Source organism: Pseudorasbora parva, chromosome 20, assembly GCF_024679245.1.
Source record: "Pseudorasbora parva isolate DD20220531a chromosome 20, ASM2467924v1, whole genome shotgun sequence".
Taxonomy (NCBI): Eukaryota; Metazoa; Chordata; class Actinopteri; order Cypriniformes; family Gobionidae; genus Pseudorasbora; species Pseudorasbora parva.
Window position 1 is genome coordinate 41908024 of NC_090191.1, and position 8506 is coordinate 41916529.

Below are 8506 nucleotides of genomic sequence, written 5' to 3' on the forward strand. Positions count from 1 at the left end.
AAGCCTTTTTAAGATCCCTTTTGGCACTTTCTTGTCATTATAGAACATTTTTAGCATAAAAGGTTGTTTGGAGTATACTCAAATATACTTCTATACAGAAGTCTGTAAAAATAGGGCACAATGTGCAGTATAAATATGAAGGGATTTTCCGTATTGTGTTTTTTTTTACAGGTGTTTGACCTGTATTTTAAATTGAACTTATTGCATTAGTTTGTGTTTTAAGGGTTAATGGATATTTCTGTAAAATCACTGGATACTGGCAGAAAATACATTTTCTTTTCTTTCTTTTTTTACAGTGTAACATTGTGCTAACAACCAAAAAAAACAAACATATATCAACATCCTGGCAACCAACCAGAACACTGTAGGGTTGGGGTGAGTTTTCCTGGACAGTCGTGTCTCATTTAATCATAATCATAACTATCATATTTGATCATGGAGTCCAATTTTAAGCTGCCAATTTGATGACATTGGAAAGTTTGTGATCTGGCTCGGTATGAGAGGAACATTGTGTTTGTTCTCCGGGGTTATTTCAGTCTTTGAGTTTGCGCCAAAATTACAGTAGGGTCCAAAAACCAGCTATTATAGTGAACCGCTTCATTATTGGAAAAATACTGAACCCTATGACATTAAACCATTCATTCTATGAATTTTTCAACAAATGTAACTACTTTGTGATACAGTTAGTGTGATATAAATGATCAATTAATAATGATTTAATAATAATTTTAAATCATCTGAAACGTGTTCAAAGCGACTTATATTATGCTATTAATGCCAAGCAAGCAAGTTTGAGCACTAAAATTATTTAAAAAAATTAATAAATAAAACTGAAATAAAAGCCAACTATTAACATGACTAAAGCACTAAAATGAATATGAGAACTAAAAATATCAAAATAAATGTTAATTCAAAACATGATTTAAAAAAAAACTGGCGCACACAATTGGATTTTATTTTGTAATTTTTTCACATTTTCAAGACGCCAGTAGCTTAAACAAACTCCTTTGGGCTTGGCATATTTATAATAAATGCTGTTTATAATGAATGCAACGATTATTCATATTGATGTTTTACATTTTTCTTCTAAATCCGTCCAATGTAAAGAATTTGTTGCGGAGTAAGAGAAAATAAAATTAGTTTTATTTCTAAATGTAATCCAATGCAACTTACCTTTTCTGTGTGTGTGTGTGTGTGTGTGTGTGTGTGTGTGTGTGTGTGTGTGTGTGTGTGTGTGTGTGTGTGTGTGTGTCTTACAGAAACTAGATTCAGAATGCGATATAAGACACCATCCTCCAACTCAACGCTTTACATTTTGTGTACATTATGTGAAATGATTGATGGATGTCGTTTATCTCTGACTGAAACCTAAAAAACAGGTTATCGTGGTTCACAGGATCATGATTTGCATAGTCACTGTTTAAATTGTGCAAGTGAACACTTTTTCTTTCACCAATTTTACTGTGCTGGGCCTCAAACTTACTGCCGTAAATGTCCAAAAAGTTCAGGAATATGACGGATAGATTTTAGCTAGGATACATAGCTATTTGATGAGCATAAACTGTTGCTGCCATCTAAAAGGTCAAAAACTTTTTCAGGTAATGAGAACAAACAAACACATCTCTAGCCCTATTAGGACGGGATTAGATTAACATGGGGACGTGGGGGTAGAGTCATTTTACCTCAGGACGTCTGTAATATTATTGGCCAATTCGCACGGGATAAGACATCTCAGTAAAACTAGCAGAAGTGGGAGGATTAACTCGCTGTACACACCACGGTAACCTCCGTGTTGTCATGTGTGTATGACGTTGCTGTTATCACGTGAGCAAACACACAACATGAGCACCAGCCTGAACTCTGTCTCCTGGATAATGTGTGTTTTAATAAACAGCTAGGTCCAGTTTAACGATTCTGATTGCGTTGGTAATAGACACTTTCCTATAGAGCTAAAATAAGTGTTGAGCCTCTAATAAAGGCTTTTGATCTTCGTTTTGGTTTAAATGATATGCGGAAAATACTTGACATTTGCTACAGATTTATCCCACCATCTACAACCCAACCGAATGCTTCAAGCGCCTCCAAGCTCGCAAAATGCGCTTTTTAAAAAACTTTTAAACAGGAAATTACGACATTTTACCGTACATTTTTACAGCTAGTCTACTCGAACGGGATTAGTATTACCCGAGGTCATTTTTTCCGGACCTTTTTACAGAAAGTAAAAGTCTCCGTAATCTTTACTGACATTGTCCGTAATGATTACCGGATGGCACATTCGGACGGGACTAAAATCGCTGAGAACCTCTGGTAATAATTACTTTACCCCCACGTCTCCATGTTAATCTAATCCCGTCCGAATAGGGCTACTGTCAGTAAAGATTACGGAGACTTTTACCTTCTGTAAAAAGGTCCAGAAAAATGACCTCGGGTAATACTAATCCCGTTCGAACAGACCTGCTGTAAAAATGTACGGTAAATTCCCGTCTTTTCCTGTTTAAATTTTTTTTTTAAAGTGCATTTTGGGAGTTTGGAGGCGCTTGAAGCATTCGGTTGGGTTGTAGATGGTGGGATAAGTCTGTGGCAAACGTCCAGTATTTTCCGCATATCATTTAAAGCAAAAAGAAGATCAAGAGCCTTTATTAGAGGCTCAACACTTATTTTAGCTCTACACTGTAAAAAATTATTTAGATAAAAAGTTACCTGCACTGTAAAAAAATTGGCAAATTTTGAATTTTGCAGTACAATTGACTTGGATGTTTAAGTTATTTCAATTTAAATTATGTTACACTGACTTTAAAAAATTAGTTACATCTTGTTTAACAAATAAAAAAAAGTGTAATGTTTCTTATATTGTTAAAACAATGTAAAAACATATGTTGTCATAACTTATTGAACATATAATTTTTTACAGTGTGGTTGCCTTAAAATTTTGAGTTCATTGAAATGAAAACATTTTGAGATTTATTTATTAACCTTTATTAAAATATTATTAAAAAATTTGTAAGCATATTGGGTAATTATGTGTGTTTTATTTCTGATGACGCAGCCAAATTGTGCTATTTTCATGATTTATCACATTTTTTATGTGGTTCAGATACAATAATATTTTGAGTTTCTATTTATTAAACCAATTTCCTTCATTGTATCAACTCAAATTTTTAATTTCAATAAACTCAAAATTATAAGGCAACAAATGGACTGCATTTATATAGCGCTTTTATCCAAAGCGCTTTACATTTTTGCCTCACATTCACCCATTCATACACCGACGGCGGTGTCAGCCATGTAAGGCGCCATCCAGCTCATCGGGAGCAGCTGGGGTTAGGTGTCTTGCTCATGGACACTTCGACACTTGGTCAGGTGGAACCGGGGATTGAACCACCAACCTTTGGGTTTGTAGACAACCTACATGAACCACTGAGCCACTGCCGCCATCAGGTTACTTACTTTTTTAAGTTAAACCAACCAAAACTTTTTACAGTGTAGGAAAGTGTCTATTACCAACACAATCCAATCAGAAGCGTTAGACTGGACCTAGCTGTTTATTAAATCACACATATCATATAGGAGACGGAGTTCAGACTGGCGCTCATGTTGTGTGTTTGCTCACGTCATACACACATGACGACACGGAGGTTACCGTGGTGTGTAAAGCGAGTTACTCCTCACACTTCTGCTAGTTTTACTGAGATGTCTTTATCATGCGAATTGGCCAATAATATTACAGACGTCCTGAGGTAAAATGACTCTACCCCCACGTCCCAATGTTAATCTAATCCCGTCCGAATAGGGCTTATGTTAGTCATAACTTGTCCATGATGTTTAGTTCTGTTAAAGTGTGCATTGCATCACATTTGCACTTAAACAAAAGTCAAGCTAACAAACACAATAAGCCTATTATGTAACTTAAGAGGTTTAGAAGTCTACATTACATATTAATGTGTAAAATGCATGCAATGCCAGGAATTAAAGTTTATGCTCGTGCATTATTATTAAAGGTCAATAGTGAAATGAACGTGTGAATGAGTGCATGGCGTGCGGATCACAGATTACAGAATGTTCTGGATTAGCATGAAGCTCAATACAACTACATGGAGTCAGTCAGATCACACATTCACACTCTTTTGCATCGTTACATCCCAAATTAAACATAGTTTGCAAACAAGACTTGTTGCTCATACTCATAAAAAAATGTAATAAAATTTGTATAAGAACAATATTTCCTCCTGAAAACAAATACAAAAGGTTCCTCATGTTCCTCATCTCATGTTTAGATGCTGTTTCCTCATTGCAATGATGCACAAAAAAGGATATGCATCAAGTTTATTCCGGACACAAACGTTGTAAAATTATATTTGTATATATAAAATGTACGCCAATATAAGGTGTAACACTGAGCTTCGCGTAGCACTAGTAACTAAACAATAAGCACTAGCTAATGAATACCTTGTGAAATAGATACTAGCATCTAAAAAAAATTAATATAAATAGTAGAACGTTTTAAGGATTAAAACTTTTAAATGTTAAACCGGCTTGCCATACGGCTGCAGGTTTGATTGACGGATGCACGAGCTCCTGCGCGCGCCAAACAAACGCTTTGTGTTCGTGAAACCAACATAGTAATGATCATCAAAATATCACAAAACACACTTTGCACAGTTTTTGTGTAATATTTAGTTCAGATAGGATCTATAATGTTTTAAACGTGTTGCTTTAAGGTTCGCAAGCGCCTATGGAAACATTCATTAGGTGATTTATTACACGCTAGCGTTATTTTTTGTGGTTTAGGAGCGTGGAAACAATGTGTGCATTAAAAAAACACATATAATCGTTAAAGTGCTCCTTTTTAGAATTGAAAACAATGCACAGCCGTTCCGTTCACGTTCAGTGATGTTTTTAAATGCATTGCTTGTTCCTCGCGCATAAACGCGCCGGTGATGTGGCAAAGGCGCTACATCTTCAATCTTTTACATTCATTCTGGTAATAAATGTGTGTGTGTGTACGAACCCACTTGGATCCTTAAGGAATCGGCGCAAAATCTCGCAGGATGAAGAGAAACTGGCGTCGCTCCTCGAGATCAAACCCGTTTTGCTGGGAGGAGCGCGTGGAAATTTCCACCATGTGATGGCAAACCCTCCACGAGCATCAAATTACAGCAACAACACACACACACACACTAATGGACGAGGGTATCTTATAGCGATCGGTGTGTGAGGGGCTACACGAGTGTGTGTGCGTCAGATAATGTCCTTCCTCGAGCGTGTGTGTGTGTGTGTTTCTTTTTGGCACTTTATTTTATTTATTTTATTATTTTTATGTATTATTATTTATTTATTTTCAAATTCTTTAACTTAAAATTGCTCTATTTTATTTTACTCGACCTCACGTTTGAGCTTTTTTTAAATTAAATTTTATTAACTTTATTGTTTTATTTTATGTAACATTGCTTTTTATTTCTTGTGTTATTTGATTTTACTATAATGTCCTAATTTTTATTCATTTAAAATTAGGCTATTTTATTTTCAGGTTTTTTTCATTTAAAATTTAATTTATTTATTTTTATTTTATTTTCATGTTTTTTATTTTATTTAATATTGCTTTATTTTATTATTTTATTTTCACGTTTTTTATTCAAAATTGCTTTATTTTATTTTCACGTTTTTTATTTAAAATAAGTTTCTTTTATTTTCACTGTTTTTTTAATCGTTTTCTTTTATTTTCACATTTTTTTTAATTCATAATTGCTTTATTTTATTATTTTATTTTCACTTTTTTAATTTAAAATCACTTTATTTTATTTTATTTTCACTTTTTTAATTTAAACTTGCTTCATGCTTAAAGTTTTAATTTTTATTTTCATTACAGTCCCAGTTAACTGGGAACGAGCTCAGAAAATTCTGGCAAGCTCTCTCAAAATGTTACATTTTTTATAGTAATGTTCGTTCAAAGTTTTCTGGCCTTTATTAGCACACAGAAGGTTTTTTTTTAAAGGCTTTATTTCTTTTAAGCGTTACTTTGTTTCAGAGAACATTCTAAAGTAACGTTCCGTAATCTTTGTAGAATGTTTAAATGGAATGTTCCCTTGAAGTTTAAATAACCAAGAAGAAACAAAGAACATTCAGAAATAACATCACTTAACAAGAATCTTAGCAAAGTGTTCTTTTTTGTTAGATGGGGTATTATTTTATTTAACTGTCAAGTACTAGATTTCCACTTTATTCATTATTTATTTTGTTACTCTGCACAGTATCTTGTCCATGTCGAGTCTCATAACTGTCATATTCATAAATCACAAGGTATCTTTTCTCAATTGCTGAGCAGTGATCTTATTATTTTAGAAGCACATTTACACAGTGCCAAGTCAATTCAGATGTTTTTGCATCTCTGTGAGTGAAGCGTCACTCGTGTGAAAACATGTGTGTGTCCTTGAGCAAAATTAAACAGCTCCTGGCAGAATTTGAGTCACCCTACAATCGCTTTCTTCTCGAATTCTTAGAAATGCAATGCTCACATTTTGGTAAATGCAAATGCATACAGGTTTCAATGCATACTGAAACACTTAAGCAAGCTTTTAACATTATTTTTTTCCCGTAACAAAACTTTATTTTATATCAGAAGAGCTTTTCTGGTTCATTCTGGTCCAGATTTGTACATGCCCTGCACAAATATTCACTGCCCCCACCACAAAAAATAGCATTATTATTTAGTATTTTGGCCTTAAATTTATATTTGGGCCCTAATGACCTCAATAACATCATTATATAGTAGCAAAATATACTCTAGAATTATAATATGCTTTGAGTTTCCATATAACAATTAATATGCAATATGCCCAGTCAAAGTTTAGAGGTAATATTAAATGCTCATAAATAAAATAGTGCTCTTTTACTTCACATAAGATCAAACCCCGTAAATAACACTGAGCAATAAAGCCAGAGGTATTTTATTGTCATATCTGTGTCCTCTTATGTCATATTCTGATTGAAATGATTGATTAAATGTAAGAATAAGACAACACTGCATGTCTATTACCAATCAAAGTATCACAAAATATGCATAATCAGTGTTAATGCATTACTTACTAATTCATTCAGTCATTTCAAAAAGCAAAATAAGGAATTACTCTTATTTTATTTGTAATTTAACTACAGATACTTCTGATGTGATTCCATAGGCCTACTGCAAACAATATATTTGACATCTCATGTTAAAATGTAATGTAACCTTTTCCCTTTAAATACTTTGGTCAGCTCAAGAATAATTTATGCAGTTTTATATTATTTATTTGAAAGAGTCAAGGGAGAAGTTAGATGTGATCAAATGAATCATTGATGGTGTAAGTGTAACATAAAAAAAAAAAAACATTTTTTTTTTTTTTTTTTTTTTTTTTACAAATAGCCTTTTTGCTATTTGGATAGTTTGAGTAGCTCACTTAATTTGGATTTGTAACAAAAACATATTTTGTATAATTATATATCGCACCTCTTATCTTCAGTAATCTAGACAAGGGCCTTCCCAGCAGCGGGACTTTTATTATGACACAATCGCCGGCGTTATTTTCGCCGAGTGTGAGGTAACCCAGCTCTGTTTATCATATTAGATACAGCTAAGTGTGTTGAAAATATGTTATGGTGTTACTCTGTGCGTCTGCACTGACATGTGTTGCACTGAAGTGACAGTAACATAAATCGTTTTTGTTGAATAAAACCGGAAACCGAGGGTAACGCAGACATGACGCAACTGACAGGGCAGACAGGCGACTCCCTCACACTCACACGTCCCGGTTTATTGGTTAAAATAGCAATTTTCTCACGATTTACAAATAGTTGGAAACATTTGGAATATTTTAAGTACTCAACTGAGCAAAATATATAACACTGGCCTAGTGGTTTTTGGATATTTTATTGAAAAATTGTTACCTAAGTGCACCTGGGATGTGTGAACGTTTTTGTTAAGCTGGTGTGTTCCAAAACAATGACAAAATTCGCATTTAGGAGATATAAGCATTCAAAACTTACAGTCTCTCACTTTCTTCAAGCTTTGGTACATACTTCGTCATCTTTAACTTAGTTACGTCACTGTTTAAACTGGCCTGTCAATCATCGCCACACTGTAAAAAAAAAAATCAGGCCCCATTTAAACAATTTTAATTCACAGAAATTCAATTTGGCCAACTAAAAACATTAGATGTGATTGGCCACTTGAAAACTTTCAATTGGAGACCTGGAAGTTTTTTTTATATATAGTGCATAGTTCAAATCCTCCACATTCAGTTTAATTTCCTACCGTATCTGAGAGCCATGTAGCCGCATGTTGATTAGACATTTGTCGGTCTTTAATGCAGAGATTCTCCTCATGTGTTTGCTGTTTTAATACAATTATGCATTTAAAAGTTATTAATGGCCAAACCTATCCGTGGTGTGTCGCAGAGCAGTGCAAGATGAGCAATTTAGGTTAAAAAGTATATAATTTTTTTGTCAAATGTCGGATGGTTTGTCTAGATCA

At 33.8% G+C, this 8506-nt stretch overlaps 1 protein-coding gene across 1 annotated transcript in view; it reads right to left on the reverse strand.

The window, feature by feature from the left end:
• slc38a4 (solute carrier family 38 member 4) overlaps window positions 1–5147 on the reverse strand; it is a 48591-nt gene extending 43444 nt beyond the window's left edge. Inside the window, exon 1 of the mRNA XM_067428275.1 lies at window positions 5013–5147. The gene's annotated coding sequence lies outside the window, so the exon portion shown is untranslated. The remainder of the gene's footprint in view (window positions 1–5012) is intronic.
• Window positions 5148–8506: the final 3359 nt, after the last annotated feature.